This window comes from Eurosta solidaginis, chromosome 1 (genome assembly GCF_040869045.1).
Source record: "Eurosta solidaginis isolate ZX-2024a chromosome 1, ASM4086904v1, whole genome shotgun sequence".
NCBI lineage: Eukaryota > Metazoa > Arthropoda > Insecta > Diptera > Tephritidae > Eurosta > Eurosta solidaginis.
The window spans coordinates 353,198,439-353,221,133 of NC_090319.1; the positions used below are offsets into that span (position 1 = coordinate 353,198,439).

The 22,695-nt window shown below is 35.3% G+C and overlaps 1 protein-coding gene across 13 annotated transcripts in view; it reads right to left on the reverse strand.

The window, feature by feature from the left end:
- Usp12-46 (Ubiquitin-specific protease 12/46) overlaps positions 1-22,695 on the reverse strand; it is a 448,691-nt gene that overhangs the window by 55,321 nt on the left and 370,675 nt on the right. The window lies entirely within an intron of this gene.

The following is a 22,695-nucleotide window of genomic DNA, read 5'->3' on the forward strand; positions in this document are numbered from 1 at the left end:
TTGTACAGTTTGGGATGTCTCAAAGTCAGTTTCAGAGATATAAAAGAAATATTTTATGTGGGTATAAAACTGGACCTATTCTTATTGAGCTTTTTTACCTAAAAGGGGAACATCGATCCTTGATTCCTTTTTGCACGCAATTCTCAATTATAAGTAAGTATAATTAAATGCTGAACAAACAAGAAAATTATTGCGTGGAGAATGTTTATGTCTGCCAAATATTATTTAAGTTTTATAAGTCTACGTACGCAAAGCAAGGCAAAAAATGCATTCATTAATCACTCAACAGCGAAAATTGTTGATAAATGTGATCATGAAACTTAGGACTGGCAAACATGTGCATCAAAAGAGAGCAAATGTGATGTTGCCAAGAATGAAAAAATAGGAAACGTGAAAGCAAACTAAATTTTATTTCAAAAAAGGAAAACGTGAAAGCAAACTAAATTTTATTTCATTAACTAAGCAAAAATTAAAAATATTGACAATACGGTCTTCCTTGAAAAAGACTGCGTGATGAAAGAAGCAATTTGTTGTAAACGAATAATGAGTGAATATGTACAGGTTTGGTTGTGCAGCAAATTTTGTATGAACTTATACGAACCACGTGGCCACCGTGGTGTGATGGTAGCGTGCTCCGCCTATCACACCGTATGCCCTGGGTTCAACTCCCGGGCAAAGCAACATCAAAATTTTAGAAATAAGATTTTTCAATTAGAAGAAAATTTTTCTAAGCGGGGTCGCCCCTCGGCAGTGTCTGGCAAGCGCTCCGATTGTATTTCTGCCATGAAAAGCTCTCAGTGAAAATTCATCTGCCTTGCAGATGCCGTTCGGAGTCGGCATAAAACATGTAGGTCCCGTCCGGCCAATTTGTAGGAAAAAATCAAGAGGAGCACGACGCAAATTGGAAGAGAAGCTCGGCCTTAGATCTCTTCGGAGGTTATCGCGCCTTACATTTATTTTTTTTTTTTTTTTTTGTTATACGAACACTCAACAATAGCGGACTAATATTATTATGATTCATATAACCCTAAATATGTGCACCTGGTGTGTGTTACTGAAAAAATAGCAAACTAAAATAATACAAAAGTATGGTGCACAAAAATTTAAAAATCCGAAAATCGAACTTTAAATTACTACACATACTTCTGAGTACTTATACTTGCATGAGTCATTCTTGTTTGCCAACCCAACAAACACTTAAAAGAAAAATCTCAAATGTTTGAGAAAAACATTGATTCTCAGTTTGATATTCTACATTATTTATGATTTGAAACAAAATATTTTCTCGACTTTTCGCAAACGTCGATCTTCAACTTGAGCATAATTTGAGACATACTTGAAAATTTTTTTTCTCAAATGTTTGAGAAAACATTAATTCTCAGTTTGATATTCAGCATTATTAATCATGTGAAGCTAAATATTCTCTAAACATTTTCTCAAACGTTGTTCATCAAATTGAGAATGGTTTGAGATATACCTGCATTTCATTCCATTCTGGTTGAAAATGGAATATTTTCGTTAATAATAGCTGTGTTTTTTTTTTTTTTTTTCACGTCTATATACGTTTACGCTTAAACTTTATATGGACTGCTAAGCGACAAACTTTAAATACATCTCTGAAATTCCTACGCATAAAATTAGTACTACTAAATTTCAATACGCATTATACTCAGATGTAACTGAAATATGTGTCCATGTTTCAACCTCTGCACCAATTCCATGTATTCTATGCGCGTCCACTATCTATCACAACTGATTCAGCTATATGTTATACACAGAATACAACAGAGGGTTGTGTCTCCGCTTTTCGGTACACCCTGTAGCTGTAGCTAGTTGTTTAAACACTGCCGCTAGATGGGTCTCCTAAGCATTATCCAAGCGAGGATAGGCGTTTTTTTCACGCGCAAACGAAACGTATACGCGTGTAAAAAAAACACGGCTAATAATATGAATACTTTTTGCGCCAATGCGTCTAAATTTTAAAGTACATAATAAGTGTTCATGAAACCCAAAAATAAAATAAAACATAGTACAAAATGCTTATTTTATATCAATACTATCGATAGTGTCGACGATAGTGTCGACGATAGTGCCGTTGATAATTCGTCGATCTCTAATTTGCATACTTTAGCTGGAAATGTAAACAAGCGATTTTATTGAGTGAAGTTGGACATAAAGTGAAAAAATAAGGAAGTATTTATACATTTTAATAATATTATGTGATATTGTACTAAACGAGTTAAAAATGAAGTGAGGCAAATAATAAATTTGCTTACCGAAAGTGGCACAACAGTGGATTCTATTTCGTTCCGCTTTATTCTCGTTTGAGAAAAAGTTGAGAATCCAAAAATTCTCAATTTGAAAATAAAGAAAATTTTCATATTAAAAATGTGCCTTTTAGCTTGAGAATGCTATCAACGGTTATTTGCAATGCATTTGAAAACTAACGTTTGAAATGTGAGAAATGGACTGAATCTCAAATGTATCTCAAACTGAGAATTGACAAAAATGTTTATTGGGAACTCATACAATTGCAACAACGTAAAACTTTCCTATCCAAAGACAAAGGAACAATGCGAGTTTAGTATGACTTGTAGAAATTTACTTTTTTTTTTCATTTCCTTGTTTGTCTGATTAAGGCTGCCTTTCATAGCAAATATTCATATACATATAGACACGCACCCAAAGGACAATGCGACTCAAGCTTGTTCTTTATTCAGCAAAAACTTTTGTTATACCTAAAATCACACACTCGCACACAAAGTAACGCGATCTGGCGCCATTAAGTATGCAACAAAATACTTTTGTGTGCGAAAGCGAAAGTGCCAACTGCACACAAATCACACTCATTGTCTGACAGAAGTTGCTTGTGGACAGGAGTACTCTTCTTAGAAACTACTAGGCTTCATTCTCTTTTTGCTATAAATTTAACATAACGAACGTACGGAAAGTCCTGTGTCATTTATGCTACGCTCCTGTGTGTGTAAGTAAGTATGTGTTTGCCTGTGTATGTTGAACACAAGCAAATAAATGGCGGCAGTCAGTTCGTAGGTATGTTCACAGCATTGCATTTGTTTTTAAAAATTTCCCAGTCTATTATCTAACTGTTAGTCCTTCACACTTTTGCAACTTTAACGATGCTGTCAAGTGTATGTTTGTTTCGGTGTGAATAGATCCTGGCAAATGACTTGCTGTCATTTCAGTCTAGCTACAGTAGCTAACGTTTTTGTACTTAAAAGTACGACATGCATACCTACACATACATACATACATACATATGTACATATATATAAGAACTTACAAACGTGTATACAGTCATTCACAAAAAAAATATTTCGTTAAAATATTTTTTGGTAAATTTTCTTACCAACGTGAAGCCATCCTTAAAAGGGTTTCGGAAAAAATTATCTTTTTTTGTAACTTGAGGTTCAATATCTCCACCAATTAAAAATTAAAAAAAAAAAACGTTCTAGTATTTCGTAACAGAATAATGATGCCAGACGAAATTCTGAGATTAGTATCATTTTTTTTAATTTCTTTTTTAATAGTTTATAGTTTTTTATAAATTTTTTTATTTATTTATTTTTTTTTTTTCTTTTTAAATCTTAAAATTTCTTTTATTTTCTCTTTCTCTCTAGCAAATTTGCCAGTCAAACAAACCACCGCTGTATAGCTAAATGGTTAGCGCAGCATGCCTAAGGCGTACTGATGATGAAGGCTTAGCACCCTTCCAAATGGATCTATCTGCGCAGCTATGGCGGGTTGTCTGAAAAATTTACTACTTACTATTCCAAAACCAAATACAATTTTTCAAATTTAGAAAAATTAAAAAAATTACAATAATTATCATTAGAAATAAATTATTGTTCTGGCCTTGAGCTCGAATCGAACCTTAAAAAAAATGTTATTATTTTATTTCAAACATCTCATTTAATTACTTTTTAAAGTAAATTTTTTTTAGTAATGCTAAGTAAGAAGACGATGAAGTTCGCCGTAACGTAATATAGCAGCAGTGCAACAAATATTATGGACGTCATGACAGTAGAAACTCGTTCATCAACGTTTTTTCCCGCCGCTATACTGAAAGCGGCATATAATTTGTCAAATATCTGAAAAATAAAACAAAAATTCAGACATCAAATTTATTTTCCAGCTTTACAAAAAACCGCTAATGACGGTGAGTATAGCTACCGTTCTTTAGCGGTCGTACTAAAAAGCGTCACCGTTTTCTAGGAAACCAACCCTTTACATCGAATGTTTAATAATTTTGAGCAAAGTTCGAAGTTCTGAGACGTTTTATAATTTATTTTTTTAATTTTTTTTTAAGGGTTTTTAGGTGGCTTGAGGTCCAGAAGGTACATAAATGTTTTATCCCTATATATATTTTTTTTTAATCCCATCTTTAATTTTTTTCTTTATGTTTTTTTTTTTGTTATTTTTTTCTATTATTTTTTTTTCTTTTATTTTTTTTTCTTATATATTTTTTTCTTTTATTTTTTTTTTCTTTATTTTTTTTTCTTTTATTTCTTTTTCTTTTATTTCTTTTTCAATATTTAAATGGGAACTATTTTAGATTAAAAAAAATATATATATTTAATTTTGGAATATATTTTTAAATTTATTTTACTATAAAAAATATTATTTTAATTTAAAATTTTTTTTATATAATTATATCTTGAAGCGCTTTATTTACTTGTTGATTAATTTTGACATAAATTTAAATCGTTTTTAATTTCAATTTAATTTAGATCAAATTTTTTGTTAATTGGAAAAAGCTTTTATGTTTCACACTGTTCCATTTTACATGGAGTAACTGTACATATTGCTAGTAAATATTTTGCGTGTCCAGTCACGCAGCGTTGGCAAAGCAACGGAAGCTAAAGGAGAGTTTTGCAAATTCGTTTTTAGTTAACGTACAGCTGGAAAGGTTTGCAAAGCGTAGCTGCTGATTATTTATGTATTTGCGGAACTTTTGGCATTTCCCTTTCTTCACCCCACACTGTGGTCGTTGTCGATGGCACTAAGCCAAAAATTTGTTATGTGTTGTCGATGATACTTTAAAATTTAATTTAAAGGTAAAAATTTTGTAGAAAATAAGGTGAAAATGATGAAATATTACTGTTTCTAATTTTAAGTGACATAAAGAAATTTTCGAAGCTTTTTGTATTGGCGTTGGAGTGTTCTACGTTTGGACGTAAACAAATGAATGGGGCAAAATAATAAGATGATAAAAAATTAATACTTATTTATTTTTTTAACAATTACTACCCTTAAACTGAGTGTATGCCAATATGTTTAGCACAACATTCCGCGCGATACAATGTACAAATGGGCATTTGTATTAGCTTTTACATTAGCTTTGACAATATTGAATCTTGTTTTTGTCAACATTAAGAAGTTAGGCTTTATTTTGGTTGCTTCTTGTGTATATCAAGGTGAATCATAAGCGTAGCAGGATTGTTAGTAAATGCAACAACATGGATACCCCAGCGGGTTAGGGGGCTTAGAATATACCCGCGGTAGGTATACCTGTCGTGAGAGGCGACTAAAATACCAAATTGGTTCAAGGGGTTGTGTAGCGCAACAGCCAGCGCAATATATATCTTCTCCAACCCAATTGTCAACCTTACTTACCTACCCGCGCCGAATCCGGTTTCATTAACAGCGGAGGCTCTGGCGACCCCCAACTCCTGATGGATCTAGGGGGTGGGAGGGCGTTATGGCTTAGAAGGTTTCATGTAGTCATACCAAATCGTTCCAGAGATAGTCGGGCTAGTACCTTTATGGTGCTTGTTACCGGAACGTATCGGATCTGTATCCGGCAAAGGATCATCAACAGCGCTAACACTCCCCAAGGCCTTCGAAGAGTGTCCTTATCGCTACAATAACAACAACTACAACATTGGACATTGGCTGTAAAAGGATGCTTATGATACGCTAATCAGGTCCAACAATTTATTTCATTGCTCTTACGAAAAATAAAATTTCAAAATACCACTACAGACGTTCATTCCAGGACTCAACCTTAAACAAAATAACCGTAATAGTTAGGTCGTGAAGGAGGGAATGAAAATAATAATTGATTTCGTAGTTCACGTCGCAATAATGCTTCGTATTTTTATTTTTTATTTTCTTTATTTATTTATTTTTTTTCTTTATTCTATTCAACTTAAAAACCCCCATGAGCAAATAAACGCGAACGGGTAAAGTGACAATATTAATTAAATTTGAAATAGAGTAGAGTTTGCCGACACATTGTCTTATCTTTTAGACAACTCGATTAAGCCAGCGAAAATCAATGTGATAGTAGTTGCATACAAACAAGAAATAACATACAAAAAACTGCAACTGATATTTATGTTTGACAAAGCATCAAGAATGTGCGCTGTAATTTAAGAACGAATATAACCTTTACAGAGAAAAACAATAATAAAAAAAATTGCTGAAAATATAAGGGAATTTCAAATATACAGCTCATCCCGCATCATCGCCCTTCATATATGAACACGGAAATTAGATATATTTAAGAAAATAACTGCATATACGGAGGATTACATCGTTGGCACGCTACAAGTTATTGTGAGTCGAGTGAAATACCCCAGCGGATTATGGGGTCAGAATATACCCGCGGTAGGTATGCCTGTCGTAAGAGGCGACTAAAATACCAGATTCAAGGGGCTGTGTAGCGCAACCCTACAGGTCGCCAGAGCAATATATAGCTTCTCCAAACCCATTTGTCAACCTCACCTATCCGCGGCGAATCCTGTTTCACTAACAGACGAGGCTCTGGCGACCCTAAGCTCCTCTTGGAACTCGGGGTTGGGGAGGGAGATGATGGCCTGAAGTTTAAATGTGGCCACATAAATCGTTCCCGAGATGGTCGGGCTAGCACCTTAATGGTGCTGTGGTACCGGAGCGTACCGGATCTGTATACGGCAAAGGACCATCACCTCGATAACACTCCCCAAAGCCTTCGGGGAGCAACCTTATAGCTACAACAACAACAACAAGTCGAGTGAAATTTAAACGTTACTAATAATGCTTAAGGAAACTCAAAAACAAATTATGGAAGTTAGTACATGTATAAAATAACTTAAACTAAAATATCAAAAATATTTATGGAAAAACGAAAAAATAATAATAAAATCTTTTGTATATACATTTTAAATATTTTTCGTTTATTTCTTTTTACAAATTTATTTTCATGTTTCATTTTATTATAATTTTGTTTTTTTTTTTTTTTAGTTATTAATTCTTTTTTTATTTTTTTAATAACCAAAAAAAATAATTTAATATTAAAAACTTTTTTACTTTTTTATATTTCTTTTTTTTTATGATTTTCAGTAATTTAAAGAAACACTTTTTATTCTTTACTAATTTTTTTAGATCCACTCCGCTGTAAGACATCTTAGAGTGAGGTTTCGAGTTAAACGGAGCGACCACATGACTAAGTGCAGAAGTCTTGAAAGATTTGCATTAGTGGTGTACTTCCACATCCGTAATTACCATTCTAAATATCTTACCTCGGACTAAGCTGTGTACTAGGCTGTGTATCTTTTCGCTCTTTGTTGAAGCAAGTCGTCTTAATAGATACAGAGTACTATAGGACAATCTTCACTTGCATTCAGAGTTCTGGCAAGATACATGTTCGCTATATCTCAATTATCTCATAAGAAAGCAACTTCACTACCGGCTTCCCCAGCAGGGAGGATTGGTACAAAATGAATAGTTGGGCTTCTTCTCTGGAAATTCCTCCCCTCCCTGTTACCTAATTTCTTTTTCGGTATACCGTAGCATGCTGGGCATGCAGCTTGTATAATTCCGCCAAAAAGTTTATGTTAATCCAGAAGATCTTTACTGTTAGTGGCATCACTTTCCTTTAATTGAAGTCACGCTGAATTGTCTCTCCACATGGCATGTAAGGTTTTAAAAGATGGTTTTGAAAGAGGGAACCTGAACAGCAGATGAGCTTCCAAGGCAAGGACGTAACCCCAGCTTGCCGGTTATATAGACAAACATGGACGAATCGACAATTTTCTCATAGCTTATACCTATGAAGACGTGTTTTTGGTTATAGGTGACCTAATAAAATGTTCCATTCTGGGTTTTGTTAATCACCGCTGATTTAACGCTAGACTCTTGGACGGCATAACCACCGCATATGTAAAGAATACCTGACTCAAAAAGTGGTTACAACAGACTATGTGGTACAACAATGTGACTCTTGGCTCCACTGTCCTCTGAATAAATAGTTTGAAATATATATGTAACTCAGTAATATGTGGTGCGAACATTTCTTCGATTCAATAAATGTTGACGAATTTCAGTTTTAAATAATTTTGTAGTGTTGTCAAGAACTTTCCTCAATAAAGCACTACAGACAAATTTCGGCTCAGCTCTGCACTACGGTCCACTCATTTTACAATGCATTCCTTCGAACGCGAAAAGGCAGGGTCTTGTAATTAACGGTACTGGAGAAGAGCTTATTTAAGTACCTTATACCGCGCCTCCTTTTTTTAAGCTTCACTAATACATATGACTGAATATACATATGTTGGTGTGTATTTCTTGTATACCAAATATTTTGTTCCAATGCAACCCTCATGAGCATACAATATTCCAACAGATAAAAGATTCAGCGCACTCCAGCATAGCGTCAAACTGTACCCGGATGAAGCTGCCAATATGTACATGCAATAAAACTATAAACAAGAAATTCACATTAACGCACAGTTTGTATGTACATATATCTATTTAAGTTATGGCCAATAATAAAAACGAGAATGCTTTACAAGATGGAGTAGAATAAAAATAAAATATATACGACTACAGTGTAAATACTAAGTAACGCGTGCACAACGAGCAAAACGTACAAACGTGAGCAAACTGATTGAAGGAAAAACGAGCATAAGTAAACCGAAAAGCGAAGAAATATTGATGTTGCTGAAACTCACAAAACATGCAAACGCAGTGCATGACAAATTACTGCTACCGTAACACGGTGGATGCTATCCAATAGATACGTTATACTACCGCCTTCTTGCTGCCGCACACCTCTTGGTTACGTATACGCCACGCAGTACCAGTGACTGCGTACGATAGAATTTGTAGATGCCAACATTGCATTGCATGTGCATACAGTTGTGTAGAAAACAAAAGAAGCGGCGTGTTTGGAAATGGGATTGATATACTATTTGGGGGAATACAGAATATAATTGTAAGTGTAATCGCTACATTGTAGCTTAATGTGGGAACAATGTACGAGGTAGAGTTAATATGAGCGAAATCATATTAAAGGAACAGCAGCTTGAGCGGATAGTTGAAGCAGGTAGACGTCAGCAATTAGTAGTTTGGCCTATTTTTGTTTTTGTAGCTTTTTTCTATTTATTGGTACGTGTTTGTTTGTTGCTACTGACTTTCGAGCACGTTCAGACGTGTCTCATTTGCTTGCGCATAAAGGAGCTTCACTGTATTTTGATGTTTGCTGGGGAACAGTTATTTTTGACTAAGGCTAAAAGCTCCGGCACATAAGAAGTTTTTCATATAGATGCGGCAGATCGTGCGAAACTGGTGTCATCTGAGTAGCCAACTTCTAACTTTTGTTCCAAGCAAAGCCAGAAGAATAACTCGACATTTGCTTTGACTAGGGGTGCTTTCACACTTTGCAAGTGAAATTATTTTTCCCACTCGTTGGAACTTTTCTAACATTTTATACAGTTAGAAACAGAAATTTACCAAATGAACAGCACACAAACTATATTAGCAAGTCTTTTTCTTGTAGAGTGAGAATGTTTATAACAGTGTTTCGCGAAATTTTTTAAGGGCCTGGCAAAGTTGACAAAGTCATAACGCCATAGTCGTAACCATATTTTTACTTATCCATATCTATTGGCAATGGTTATTGCTGCCTTAACCTAAAATGTGTGACAATTTCATAAGAAAGAAGAAAATGAAAAAACTACGAGCAAATACCATAAAATATTAGTCACTTAGTCAAAACGTATCCAAAACAAAAAATAAGATATCCAAAAAGCTAGTGAATTCACCAAATGAAATAGGTTAGAGATATGGCGAAAACCCAATAACCAATTGGTTAATATGCTATGGATATGGCTAGGGTGTTTTTTTTATGGCTAGGGCGTTATGGTATGGCACCATTGACTTACTACATTGCTTTCCATAAGGTTGGTTGGATTGGCTGTTTTACGCTGGTTTTACGGATAAGTCAACTTTTACAGGGCTTTTACTATGTGCGCTACGTAACTCTGTTGGTATTCGTACGTAACATTTTATACGTCGTGTCCTCCTGGGATAGCGTTGGTTTTTATATTGTTGCCTAAGGTTTTGGATGCTTTGAACGCAGTGTTAATGTTTTAACTTATAAAAAAATGTCCAATGTATGTATATGTCTTCAATTTTTGTACTCTTCATTTTTTCAAGATATCAAAATAGCACCCACTATTTTTTGCTGGTTACTGTATGGAAGCATATCTTCGTGCATAACTCGATGCACACGATTCGATATGCTATTTTTTTTTATTTTTCACGTCTTTATTTAAAGCCACGTCACATAAGCAGTTTTTCATATACTTAGATGCGTTTAACTCAATCTTATGCATTATGAGCAGATTGCATGTATTTTTATGGTAACGGCAGATCGAGCGACACTAGCGCCATCTGACATAAAAAAGTAGCTAGTAGAAGAAGAATTTGAGATTTGATTTGGCTAAGGGTGCTTTCACACTTTGGAAGTGAAATTATTTTTCCCACTTGCTGGTGGTTTTTAAAAGCTGCAATTTAACAAATGAATAGAACACAAAATATTTTAGGAAGTATTTTTCTGGTATAACTAGTGAGAATGTTTAGAACAGCGCTTCGCGAAATTTTGTATGTGAATAGGAAAGGCGCTATTAACTTCAATTACCAAGTCTCAAGTTCCTTTATATTGACAAACGCAACACATTGGTTGATTGGAGCGATGCTACTGGAATGCATAAGATTGCGTTGAACGCATCTATAGAAAATATATAAATTCAAAATACAACAATCAGCACTTAGTGAATGGTTGCGTTTTACGCAAGTGGGCAGTGTACAGATAGCTGATAGCATTTTGCACCTTTTCTGCTATGTGCAATAACAACGCTAAAGTAAAGCAAACAAATAACTTTACAAAAACACAAATATCTAAAAAGGCATTTCAAATTGATGTTGAGTCGCAAGTTAAGCAGTATTTGAAATGTAATGCTATGAGAACTGCGCGTGAGAGCTGTTGTTGTTGCAAGCGATTGCTATTTTCGCTTTGGTTGCTGGAATAGCTGGTATGTAGTTGATGGCCAACGCAGCGCGGCCAATGCAATCAATTTGTATAATGCTGATGATGCGGCCCTCCATCTGCTAATGATCAGTACAGCATTGTGTACCAAGGAAAGGCTTGCCTTTTTACTTTATACATACATACAATCGGCATGCAAATGACGGTAATTAAGTACAAATAATATTTAACAACAATAATACACGCAACGCATACATAGTGCATATGCTTCAATCTCACTGGAAAACAACGCATAAGTTCAATCACATTTGAACTTTTCAATTAATTCGATACTTTTATGAGAAACTGAAAATGTGATGAGATGCACTTCCCTGCACACATAAATATTTATATTCAAGGGAAGGATACGTACGTATATATGTAGAAAAAAGGTTGATATATAAGTATTGTTGGCTTTTGTTATAAGACTTGTTGTTATTGTTGTTGTAGCGATAAGGTTGCTCCCCGAAGGCTTTGGGGAGTGTTATCGATGTGATGGTCCTTTGCCGGATACAGATCCGGTACGCTCCGTTGCCACAGCACCATTAAGGTGCTAGCCCGACCATCTCGGGAACGATTTATGTGGCTACATTAAACCTCCAGGCCATCCCCTCGCTCCCCACCACCAAATTCCATGAGGAGCTTGGGGTCGCCAGAGCCTCGTCTGTTAGTGAACTACCGCGGGTATATTCTGACCCCCCTAACCCGCTGGGGTTTATAAAGAACAATTTATAAAGAACTAAATTGTTCTTTATAAAGCTTGTCACATGGAACCTTGCAAACCGAAATGATTACTAGCATTTTTATGAGGCTCGTTTGATGGAAGACGAATTGGAATTGAGTACGCGATTGAAGTTAATGCAATGAGTATAAAAAAGGTGATTATTAAAAAGCCTTTTATACTCAGCTGAGCAGAGCTCACAGAGCTCATTAATTTTGTTTGCATAACGGTACCCCGTAACGACATAAACTAATGGAGATAGATATAGACTTATATATGTATATCAAAATGATCTGGGTGAAAAAAATGTATTTAGCAATGTCCGTCCGTCCGTCTGTCCGTAAACACGATAACTTAAGTAAATTTTTAGGTATTTTAATGAAATTTGGTATGTAAGTTCATCGGCACTCATCTCAGATCGCTATAACCACGCCCACTTTTTCGATATCGAAAATTTCGAAAAACCGAAAAAGTGCGATAATTTATTACCAAAGAAGGATAAAGCTATGAAAGTTGGTAGGGGGGTTGACCTTATGACCCAGAATAGAAAATTAGTAAAATTTTGGAAAATGGGCGTGGCACCGCCCACTTTTAAAAGAAGGTAATTTAAAAGTTTTGCAAGCTCTAATTTGGCAGATGAGTATGTAATGTTCGGTTACACCCGAACTTAGCCTTCCTTACTTGTTTCATTTAAGGTTTTCCTTATGGCGATTTGTTTTACTTTTGTTTAGACAATTGTACAAAACCGTACAAAACTCGAATTGTACATTGAAATGTGCGGAACAGGCAATTAAATGTAGGAAATAATACAATTGTACCTTTGTATCTTCAATGCGCAGGCAGTTGCAAAAATGTTATCTTTGTTGTAACAAAGGGCCTTCATTTTCGAAATCGGTAAGTATAGTATAATTTTACAATTTCTGGAAAATAATTTTATGGCTATTTCACAAGTTTCTCGGGATCATTTATGAGTCTTCTTCGGGATTCGTTGAAGATATATTCAAAAGGTTTTGTAGACTCTTAAGCTTTTCGCAATAATTTCATGCTGTTTTTGGATTAGTTTGGGATCTCTTTGGAATGACTTTGGTATTATTCCATAACAAATTCAGGACCTTTTTGCAATGATGTAGCCACTATATAAGCACCAGGTCGGGAAACTGCGAAGTCATCTGAGATCTACTAGGGCATATTTTTCGAAATTATGTCGGAACCACTTCGGAACTAGTTTGGGAGTTTTCGCAACCATGTCGGAAAGATTCTGTGATTATTAAAAAAGAGATTTAATAGATTTTTATGGAAAACAGCAGTCGTTAGCGAGCTTTATCAGTTTGTTCATTATATTATAGCTTCATTAAAATCGGTTTGTTGCCGATGGATTATGAGCGTGTTATGAATTTGTTATTAACAGGTTACCGATTTCGTTTCGAATAGTTATCGGATTGTTACAGTAGTGTTATCCATATGTTATTGACGAGTTTTTTATCGATTTACTACTATGGTGCTATCGGTTTGTTATGGGCATGTTACCGGTTTGTTTGGCAAGCACTCCGAGTGTATTTCTGCCATGAACAAGTAGGTCCCGTTCCGCCAATCTGTAGGAAACATTAAAAAGGAGCACGACGCAAATTGGAAGATAAGCTAAGCCTAAAACCTCTTCGGAGGTTATCGCGCCTTACATTTTTTTTATGTTACCGGTTTGTTGTTTGCAACCACTAACAAGCAGATATAGGTTTCTTTTGGTAATACTAATAATAAATATATAGAGATTAGAAGTTAAAAATAAAACGCGGTCATTTAAGCTGTACAACAAAAATCATCATTTAAAAAGAATCAAACATTACTGACTAGTTTAATTCACTACTTACGTCTCAAATGGATTTTGTATAAGTTTGACCAAGTATGTCACCTGTTACTGATTCATAAACTTGATTTCTTGGGCTTCCATCCGAGAATCATGACATGGCGGCCGACGTGTAGAAACGGTAACGTGTTCGCCTATCACACCAAAGCTCCTGGGCTTAAGGATCGGAAAAAGCATGACAAAATCTTTAGAAAAAATTTGTTTCAATTAGAAAGAAACTGTTTAAGCTGGGTCACCCCTCGGCAGTGGTTTGCAAACACTCCGAGTGTGTTCCTGCCATGAAAAGCTTTTGAACGACATTTCACTTGCTTCCAGATACCGTTTGGAGTCGGCATATAACATGAGGTCCCATATCGCAAATTTGTAAGAGAACAGAAGCTCGGACTTATATTGTGAAAATTCTTGAAATATTTCTGTGAGGGATGTTGCATAACGTTTTGATAAGGTCTCAGGCCACCACAGAAAATAAAGATAACTAAAAATTGTTTGGCACAATATCAATCAGACCGTTGGCATTCAACAACGGCTATCATGTAGGTGCATGGAATCGCTTCCATGCACACAAGAAGGACCTTATGAAAGATCGGCGAATTCCGAAACATTTTATTATACATCGGTGCAATTACTTCTAACGCCCCGATTCTAGTGTGGTAACAATATTCTTCACCACGGTAACGAAATCATGTGGCAACTTTTACACCCTTTTGGTATTCTACCTGCGAAAGTATCCGGATAATTTTTTACCCACAAAAGTAGGTGGTTACATCGAAATAACCACACAACAGCTGTTGTATAGAAAAAGGCAAAACTGAAAAATAAGGAATTGTAAGCGAAAATAAGTAAAGATAATAGTAAAAAGTGTTGCCTCTTGCTATACATATTTGGTTACATTATGTACTTTCACAGAATAAATTACAATATACATATGCATAAACTTATCATGCATAATATGCATATACACAGCGTCCCGTTTATTCGTTAACCTCGTATCTACAAGCGAGACATTTTCTGTAAAGCGAATACGGTTGCCACACCATGTTTTCATTTGGGACCAAAATTCATCGAAAAAAGGACCAAATTTTTGTTGTATTTTATTAGTATAAAATACAAAATTTTAGGATGTTTCCATATGAAATTTTACTAAACATAGTGAAGACTTTCCTTTAATTCAAGCTGAACAAACAAATATATGTGCAAGCAACCGAAAATGGTACTTATTTTGACATAGGATAAGTCTATGTCTTTCACCAACCAAACATTGTGAACCTAGTTTTGGTCACAAAGCTCTTGGTTCTAGCATTATGTTGTTGATTGCAATGAAATAAAATGTATAGTGCAGTTAGGTTTTAGTAAGAAACGGTTCAAAATTTGCGTTCTGGTTTTGCCGAACTATGTATGTGGAAAACTCAGTAAATCGTAAATGAAACTAGGCAATTTTGTTCGTGCTACTTTTATAGATGCATACTTTTTCCCTTAACGTTTAAACTTCATATCAGAGCCTAGATTCAGTAAGTGTTAGTTTTGATCCCTGTCCTCAGGGGAATAATTTTATACAAAATATTTCTTCCGAAATCAAATCTCTTCCTTCTGTCTTCGAGTTAAAATATTTCTTGTGCCAAGATACTTAGTTTTCAATTACCTTGCGTGGCTTAACACCACAATAGTCCTGGAATTCCTTGAACTGTTGTTGTTGTTGTAGTGATAAGGTTGCTCCCCGAAGGCTTTTGGGAGTGTTATCGATGTGATAGTCCTTTGCCAGATACAGATCCGGTACGCTCCGGCAACACAGCACCATTAAGGTGCAAGCCCGACCACATCGGGAACGATTTATATGGCCACATTAAACCTTCAGGCAATCATACCTCCCTCCCCACCCCCAAGTTCCATGAGGAGCTTGGGTCGCCAGAGCCTCGTCTGTCGTGAAACAGGGTTCAACGCGGATAGGTAAGGTTGACAGTTGGGTTTGGAGAAGCTGTATATTGCGCTGGAAACCTGAAGGGTTGCGCTACACAGCCCCTTGAATCTGGTATTTTAGTCGCCTCTTACGACAGGCATACCTACCGCGGTTATATTCTGACCCCCTAACCCGCTGGGGTGCTGGGTGAGAGAGATTTAAATATCAACGTGCCAAACGAGAAGTAATGCATAGAATTTCTTTGTATAAGTTTTGAAAGTGTTAGGCTCACGGCAGAGTCCTCGCTATAAGCTATGCTAGGCGAGAAGCAATTTTTATTTTCATATATTTTACATAGTGTTGTACAACCGATCGAAATATCTAGCCGTTTTTAATATTAATATAAAAAAGGAGTTTTTTTTTTTTGATTAGTCGGTTATTTCGTCAACAATTAACGACAATGTGTTTGCCAACACTTTTCTTTTTAATCCCTAGCATAAATTATACCTTAGGTGAAATGTTATTTTTCTGGTACATTTTATTGACTGAGTAATTTTTTATGGTGGGAGTTCCATTGAAGTAAATTCAAAATTATATGGGCGCTAACGAAAGTGTGGCGAATTTTTGGGCAATATTGTGAATTTTTACCGGAGTGAAAAGAAAGAAAAGTACCAATCGTGGCTACTGCCTAAAAGGACCAAAATTGAAGAAAAGGGACCAGCGGACCAAACGGGGTTGAAAGGGACCATTTTTGACAAAATGGTCCAAAGTGGCAACAGTGAAAGCGAAGAAAACTGCCTTTCAAATTTCTCCACAGGCACTGAATCGGCCAGAATCGCGGATAAAAGAACTGGTAACGATATTCGGTTACATAATGTTCTGGGTACTATTTTACCGGTAACGCTGAGAATCGGGGCGTAAGAAAGCAAAATATTATATCAAGTAAGCAAGTCCCACATACTTTCCTTGCCTTATCACTAATGTAAATATTTTCGATGCAACGCGCATATGGAGTTTAAAGCGGTGCAGTTCAATGCACTTCGGCCTAGTTGGCCTACATTATCGACATGTGTTTTCGTGTGGTACATACTTAGCTACTTACATTTGTAAGTCGCACGATTACAATAGCTACTTGTTTGCTTTTGTGCTTTATATAGTTTTTAGTTTTATTTTACGTACAATTTTCATTTAAGTTTTTTTTTTCAGCAACCATTTGTTTAGCTTTGCGTATTTTTGCCTCTTCCCTAAGTTTTTACATTAATGCTCTCCCAACACATTTGTCGACAGCGAAATGCAAGCACAAAAATACCTTAAAATTGCACAGAAAACGCCAATAATCGAAAAAGGTAATGTAAAATTGAAAGTAGCAAAACAGCAAGAAAACCATTTTTGTTTTTATGTAGAAAAATAAAGTAAAACATAATTTAATTTATAAATAGAAAGTTAGCTGCTGAACCACTGTGTGTGTAGGTGTATTAAAATGCGTACGTTTAAGGGGGCGGCCGCGTGGTGTAGTGGTAGCGCGTGCTCCGCCTACCACACCGAAGATCCTGGGTTCAATTTCCGGGCAGGGCAACTTCATAAATTTAGAAACAAGATTTTTAAACTTAAGGTCTATTTCTGCCATGAAAAGCTTCCCAGTGAAAACTCATCTGCCTTAGAGATACCGTTCGGATTCGGCGTTTTCAATTTAAAAAAGTTTCAGTGTACAAATAATTTTGTATATGTATTGTGATTTGCACTTCAATATAAAAATTTTTTAACAGCCCTGGTTATGAGCATGGTATAAAAAAGAAGGTAGTTCCAGTCATAATTTTTTGACGTATTTGGGAATTTTTGAAGTTTCATAATGTTTGTTGTTTTGCAAGAAGCGTTATCATACGTTACTGTTTAACACGAAATTGTGGTTTTTCGGGATGGAAATTTCCTTCAGGATGAAAGCGCAATGGTCATCTTAGACAATAATAATATGTGATCCGGTCTATGAAAAGGTGGCTTATGACTCATAGACCGGGTCACATATGCTTTATCACGATTTATGTGCATACATATCGATTGAGAATACAGTAAAACATGCAATTTTATTGAAAAATAGTGGATAATGGCTCATACATTGGTTAATGGCTCATATCTTTATGGGAGCTTGACCGCTAAACAGAAAAAACATACACGAAAAATCCTGTTGTTCTAGCATGGCCCTATTATCATGCCTCTACAGTGGATATTTCTAAAGGCGTGGTATTTAATTTGTAACGCTTGTGTAAGGCCACATCCATGCCAATGCTAAACCGGCACAGAATGTGTATAGGCGGGGCTTGCCCCAAGGTGACCCCTGGTACTACGGGCAAACGAACTCTCATAACTAGTGGCTAACCTGCAAAGAAACAGGGGAATGTTCTCCCTCCTCAAGGGCTACGCTTTAATAATACAATAAATAAAAAATGTGGACTTGTAGCCAATATACGACCATTCAATTTCAAAAAATTGCGTTAAGTGTGCTAAACTTTTTAGAAACTGTGGTGCCGGTTTATAAGGACCTCCTTTGGGCAATCCATTGACAACCGTGTATGTTTGGTCAACATGTTCTGAGCAAACGTACGGACACTTAAGAAGGCTATATTCCCTTGCTTTGTATATTTCGATCCATGTTTCCATGTTTTTTTCACCAAAGCAATTTTCAGGAGCTTGAAAAACTTATTAAAAACCTTCTTTTCTAGGCTGATATTTCGTACTAAAATATTTCCAACGCATGGGGCTAATTTTTTTTTTTTTTCCTAATTTAAAATAACTATGAAAGTAATTTAGTCGTATCCGTTAATATGAAATCCATCAAAATTAGAAAAATTTTTAATATTTTTCAATCTGGTAGCTTGTTTTTTGTGAAATTGTCACTGTCTCCGCAAAAGTCAAGTGGCTAACGTCACACTAATGGAACTACCGCCATTTTTTGTATCATGGTTATGCGTAAGAATTTTTTATTTTTGTACAAAATTTTTTTGTTTGTTTGAGGAATTATTTTTAATTTTTTTTTTTTTTTTTTTTTTCAATAAAGTCTACTTCATAGAATATTTCTCACAATATTTACATGCACAAGTTAGCTCTGCGAATAAGAGTATTCCACTTTTAAGGTACGAACGTCGACTAGAAATCCAAAGCCGCAAAAGTCATACAAACCATTTTTAAGAAAATTATTCCTACAAACAAGAAAAAAAAATCTTAGTTTTTGAGAAAATTACTTGATTAAGGATAGCGTTTCTATAGCGCAAAATCGGTCCCATTTTTTTCTTCGTTTTCAAAAATGTTTGGAATATTTTTTTGAGTGTAGGATTGAAATAATTGCAAAGTATGCATTGCAATTTGAGAACTATAAATTTTTCAAACGTTCGAGAAAAATCGTAGAATGGTGTAGGACATCAAATTAAGATCTATAAACTTTCAAAATTGCTCTAAGGTTGGAACAAAATACCCGGGAGAAAAGGCTTTGAAGAGATTCACAAGCTATAATCGAAACAGCTGTTGCCTTGTCCATCCTGATGTCACGTTGTTTAAATTTTTCCAAAATTATTAAATAAATTATAAATTAAAAATTGCTTCAAATAAATGTTTTCATACGTTTAAAGCAATAAGGGCAACGGCGCTTAATTCATACAAATAGACAACATTGGTTAATTCTTTGTAGTTCTATAAATAAAACAAAAACAAACCAGTTTCTTTGAAACCGCCTTACCAACCAGCATAAATTTAACTCATGATTACATACAAGGTATGTACTGTGCAAAAAGAATAAAATATGCAAGGAAGGCAATTGGGATAAAGTTTACAACAACTAAGGCATGACGTGGTTGAATGCATTTGTAACACTTCAACCATCATAGGAGTGCGGGTTCAAATCCCACTCCCGGGAGAAAAGGCTTTGAACAGATTTACAAGGTATAATCGAAACAGCTGTCGCTTTGTCCGTCCTGATGTCACGTTGTTTAAATTTTTCCCAAATTATTAAATAAATTAAAAATTGCTTCAAATAAATGTTTTCATACTTTTAAAGCAATAAGCTTGATTCATACAAAATTCAAAAATATTTATCAAGCATGCAGTGAAGGAGCGCACAAAAACTTGAAAGTTCTTAGATGTACAGTCCCTACAGCAACCAGTAGTGGAATTCACTAACTTATAACGATGCGATTTGTCGATATTTTAATTAACAATTTTGTCGCTTGCCTTATCGATTGTACTATTCACAGCAGCACAGCTTAACGAAACCTAAAAAATGCGAAAAGCACAAAAGGAATGCCAAAAATAAATAAATTCCATATACTAACTGCTTTTAAAAGTCATTATTGTGCAAGTTTTTACATATTTTAACAAAAGGTAAGTAAATGCGGTATTAATTTCTTTTTTTTTTCTGTTGATATCGCAGTAATTCTTGTACCCCTTAATTGACCATCAAGTTGAGAAATAATATCATGAGCCAAGTCTGGGGTTAGTCGGTACAGCTTTCGAAACTCCGTTGCATTCAAATGGAATGGGTTATCTACTTCTCTAATAAGATGTCTGTCCATTGGCGATGGACTTAATTATTCTTCATACTGTGATAAAACGTACGCAAAGTACTCAAATGCCATTTGATTTATAAAGCAGCTTTTCGTGTTTGAAAGTATTTAATTAAAGTTCCGATTTTCTTTTTTAACAAAAATTGCCAGAAATATTAATTTCGTGATTTTTTACGCAGCCTATTTATTTGCCGGTTATTTAACAACACAGCTGATCGTCGATAAACAAATATCGATACAAAATAGTTACTGAATAAAGCGCCAAATACACGACACGAACATTCCCGTTATGTCATGTTTCTGCGACCGTTTCTGTCGTGTATGGTGGTGTCTGCAAGTTCGCGCAAAAGTTCGCCAAAAATCAAAATATTTTAATTTTTGGCGAACATTTGCGCGAACTGTTCGTGCGTGTATGGCGAAATAGCTCATAATCGTAGTAATTTCTGAACGGAACAGACGTGCGCGGAAAAGTAAAATGGACAATAAAAAATTTCTGAGTGAATTTATTGAAATGTATAAATCTTTGCCATCATTGTGGCAAGTAAAAAGCAAAGATTATTGCCACAGCGAGCAGTATTGCTGCAGCACAATTGTTGTCCGTATTCATCGCTGTCTGAAAGAGAACTAATGTTCGGCCAAAAGTTCGTATGGTGTATGGCCAAAGCTGCGAACAAGATTGCGGAATGTTCGCGGAAATGTTCGTGTCGTGTATTTGGCGCTTAACGAAGTCGTTATAGTTATCGATTCGCAAATAAAGCGATGGCAAATGTGGTTAAAAAAGTTAGTAAATTCCACTACAGAGCTCGATTTTCAAATATAGTGCAGATACATCATACATGTATTTTGGCACAGCTGATTCCAAAAATCCACCCTATATGAAAGATCTTTTGATATGAGCTTTCTTATTAACACTCGAACAGTCAATAATCTCGCCTATGCCTAAAATAACTAGAACATGTAAGTGCATATGTATTGATGTGTGTAAATACCCAGCAAATAAAAGTATTAAATATGTTCTTGGTATGTATTTGTATTTTATCGTATTCCAGAATTTGTAAACCACTAATTAATTCAGCAAGTCTCCTTCAAAATCGAATGGTACTCGTTATTGCACAACATTTACATAGGTAGTGCCTTTATTTTTTCCCGCAATTATTGTTCATTAACTTTTTGTTCGCCTTTTTTATTTTTCATATATATATTTGTCTTCTCTTTACAAAAAAACTCATTCTATTTTATTACTCTAGATCATTTTCAATTGGTTTGGTGTACTATTGAATTGGCCAACGAACAATAGTGAAAAATAAGACAACGGAAATTTAAACAATTTTCTTGCGAAGAAAATAAACTGAGGTGAATTGAAAATAAATAAAAAAATATATATATGTATGAGGCAGCTTCTCTTACAATTTGCATCGTGCTCCTATTGATTTTTCCTACAAATTGAAAATTCTATCTAGTATTAAGAGTTAGATTCTATCATAGATACTATGTGCCAGTAAATTCTTTACATTCGTTTGATAGTTCCCTAGTTTCTGTTACGTTTTATGTAATAGTGTTTTAGCTTTCTGTTTTATTTTTCTTTATAGTTTGTTTAAAACTACTGCGGTGAAAGAGGTCACTGATTTATAGCTTGTGCGCTTTGAATGCGGAATTTGTTAGACTTTGTACTTAATTTTTTTCCACACGGCATATATTTGAATCGAAAAATGTGAGATATTATTTTATATTAGAGTGGGTCCGAAGAATTTAATTAATGAAAAGGAAGCTGTTATTTCTAACTTATCATCATCATCGTGATTAATCTGCGCTTAGCCGCCTCAGCGATTTTGACCGTTCCGTAACAACTTACGCTAGCTATCCCTGTTTCGCGATAACTGACATCAATTGGGAGGAACTATGGAGATCAAGTCTTCCTCCACCTGTCTCTCCCAACTCAGTGGAGAACTGCCCCTTCCTCTGCTTGCAAATTGCGGTGTCGACTGAAATGCTACTCGTCTACTACTGAAATACATTCGCATAACATGACCTAGCCAGCGAAGCCTTCGGGTAGCTCGTATAGCTTATCATTATACCTCCTTCGATATTCGCCTTCGGCATCACGGACAGGACCATAAAAAAACCTTCCGGGGAATTTTTTTTTCGAACACTCCAAGAGCCATCTTATCTTTTCGACACCGTCCATGATTCCGAGCCATACATCAGGACAAATATGATGAGCCACTTGTAGAGCTTGATTGTTGTTCGTCGAGAGAGGACTTTATTTTTCAATTGCCTACTTCTCCATTTAATTTCTAAGTTGGCATTGTTATTGCTGTTAATGCTGGTTCCAAAATAGACGAAATCCTTCACAGTCTC